Here is a 3191-nt window from a genome sequence, read left to right as displayed (position 1 = left end):
ATGTCGGTAAAAAGGGATTCTGATGGAACTGCGTTTTTCTCAAAGACCTGTCTGGCTAAAAACAGTACAGAGAACAATTCTTGATTTATCTCTCAGAATGTTAAGGATACAGATAGAAAACTGTATGCTCATGGTCAAATTTTGACCATAAGGTAAAATTTGCTGGTAATGAACAGGGTGATGAGAAACGTGAGGAAGTCAAGTACTTTGTACAGCCTGTTTGGGGCACAGTTTGACTGTACTCTTCAATTCGTGTATTCTTTGCATCAGCTTTTATATTTCCAGGACTTTAACAAATATTATTCACAGATTTGCTATAATGGAGATGATGACCTTAAGTTTCTTTGTTTGACAACTCTAAATATGGAACTTATTTGTCACTGACAGAAATAGTTTGCTAAGGAGAAGAAATATTTATATCATTTTTTTTTCTCATCTCATTGGCTCTGCAGAATTCTATAATCTGCTGGAAGCTTTGTTTAGACAACTCTAATATATCCTATATCCTCAAAGGTTAGAATTACAATGAATCAGAATGACATTTCTTATGACATCTGAATTATTAAGGATGATATTCATTTTTTTTATATGTAACAGGAGAACTGAAAGTAAGTTTCTAAAACTTCCAAAATATAAGATATGTGGAAAAGGAAGACTACAAAATTATTTATGCAGTTTTGTTATTTATATACTATATAAACTGTATATATATTATGTGTTCAACTTAAGAATGTGAAATTCACTCAGTCATATCCAACTCTTTGTGACCCAATGAACTATACAGTCCATGGAATTCTCCAGGCCAGAATACTGGAGTGGGTAGCCTTTCCCTTCTCCAGGGGATCTTCCCAACCCAGGGATTGAACACAGTCTCCCGCACTGCAGGCAGATTCGTTAATCTGTCTGTGCAGTGCAGGAGACCCAAGTTCTATTCCTGGGAAATCAGTAGGAGAAGGGATAGGCTACCCACTCTAGTATTCTTGGGCTTCCCATGTGGTTCAGCTGGTAAAGAATCCACCTGCAACGCAGGAGGCCTGGGTTTGATCACTGGTTTGGGAAGATACCCTGGAGAAGGGAAAGGCTACCCACATCAGTATTCTGGCCTTGAGAATTCCATGGACTACAGTCCATGGGGTCGCAAAGAGTTGGACATGACTGAGCCACTTTCACTTTCAAACTGTATATATAATACATTAAAGACATTTTTTCCAAAATGTTTGTAATAACATAAGAATAGAAATGTCCCAAATGAACATTGATATGGGACTGGTGAAAAAATTAGGATTTATCCATATTTAGGAAATTACACAGCTGTAGAAAAAAAGAAATGTTATTTGTGCTGATAAGAAACAAGCTCCAAGGTATACTTCTGAGTAAAAAGCGACTTGTAGGGCAGGGTGTATGGTCTGATGCAGTTGGGGTTTAAAATGGGATAAGTACACACATGTATATGTATGCAAATATAATGTGTGTCAAAATGCATAGAGTATTTCCAGAGAATACACAAAACACATAACAATGTTTGCCTCTGGGAGAAGAGGGAGTGACTTGCTTTTTATTTTTTTATTCATTTGTATACCATTTGTGTCTTTTTTTTAGTTTAGAAGAATAAAAAGCTACATGTTAAGGACATATAGGATATCCTTATATATGTTAAGGATATCCTCACCTCAGTTAAGGATAGCCAGAGAGGATGAAGGCCAGAATCATTCCATGTGAACCTCAACTTGTAGGAATACACGTTTGGAAAAGTTCATTAAAAAGATGGGCATGATTCTGTGACATGAAACTCCTTGAGGAAAATATGATTCAAGTAGGACAGGATTCTTTACATAATATAATTCTTATGTTGTCATCACAGATGATCCAGTGAAAAAAACAAGGAAAAGAAGGAGGTATCATTTCCAGAGAGCTGTCTAGTAAACTCAGATTTTAAAAAGATATGAATAAAAGATGAAAAGAAGGACGTATGCCAGGAGAAGTTTAGAGAGTGGCCCAGAACTGCATAAATGGTGTCAGGAATAGTTGTACCCCACCATGAGTCAAGCGTAAGAACAATAAATAGTTACTGGTGATTGAGCGCATAGGCCAGACTTGGCCTGGATCATCACATTGCATCTTTATGACAACCCCATGAATTGTCATCACAATTAGAATTCAATATTCAGTTGGAAATATTACCACAATTATTGTCACCTTACTCTACTGACAAGCAAGTGAAGTACAGAGAGGATAAGTGATTCATCCAAGATAATATAACCAGAAGGAAGAAGACAGGCCCTACTCATTTTTTTAAAATTTATTTGGTTGTGCTGGGTCTTACATGTGGCACCCAGGATCTTCCATCTTCCTTGTGGCATGTGGAATCTTTAGTTGTTGCATGCGGGATCTGGTTCCCTGACCTGGAATTGAACCCTGGCCCCCTGGATTGGGAGTATGGAGTCTGAACCACTAGACTAAGTTATTAATAATAATGTAATAACTCTTAATTATTACATTATTATTTTTCCAGTAGCCAAAAATATGCCAGCAGAAGTGATAGGCTTTTTGTCCAACAGCTTAGTAAGGCTAAGTGGTAGCAGTTGCTCTCCGAACTTCACTGATGCTGCCCAAGGACAATAAGAAAGAAGAAAGATGCCAGAAAGTCGGCTAAGAAAAACAAAGATCCAGTGAACAAATCTGGGGGCAAGGCCAAAAAGAAGTGATCCAAAGACAGAGTTTGAGACCAGCTCAATAACCTAGACTTGTTTGACAAACTCTGTAAGGAAGTTTCCAACCAGAAGCTCACAGCCTCACTGTCATCTCTGAGAGACTAAGGATTCACAGTTTTCTGGCCAGGGCAGCCTTTCAGGAGCTCCTTAGTAAAGGACTTATTAAGCTGGTTTCAAAGCACAGAGATCAAGTATCTTACAACACCAAGGGTGGAGATGCCCCAGCCACTGGCAAAGATGCATGAACAGGTCCTTCCAGCTGTACCTTTTGAAAAATGAAACTTTATTAAATAAAAGAAGTAGTAGAGATGGCACTGCTAGTGAAGAAAAGTTTAGTGAAGTTAAAGGAAATGTTCTGTATTAAAATTTTTTTGATCATAGAGTGTAAGATGAGATATTTTGTCTCTGTCACTAAGTTCAGTGGGGCTTCCCAGGTGGCGCTAGTGGTAAAGAACCCACCTGCGGAAGACCTCCTGGAGG

At 38.1% G+C, this 3191-nt stretch overlaps 1 pseudogene; it reads left to right on the top strand.

Annotated features, from left to right (window-relative positions):
* Window positions 1–2956, top strand: LOC107131614 (small ribosomal subunit protein eS25-like; annotated as a pseudogene).
* Window positions 2957–3191: the final 235 nt, after the last annotated feature.

The sequence above is a fragment of the Bos taurus genome, chromosome 21 (assembly GCF_002263795.3).
Source record: "Bos taurus isolate L1 Dominette 01449 registration number 42190680 breed Hereford chromosome 21, ARS-UCD2.0, whole genome shotgun sequence".
Lineage (NCBI taxonomy): Eukaryota > Metazoa > Chordata > Mammalia > Artiodactyla > Bovidae > Bos > Bos taurus.
The sequence above is the reverse complement of the archived record's forward strand: the minus strand, read 5'-3'. Positions and strand labels throughout refer to the sequence as shown.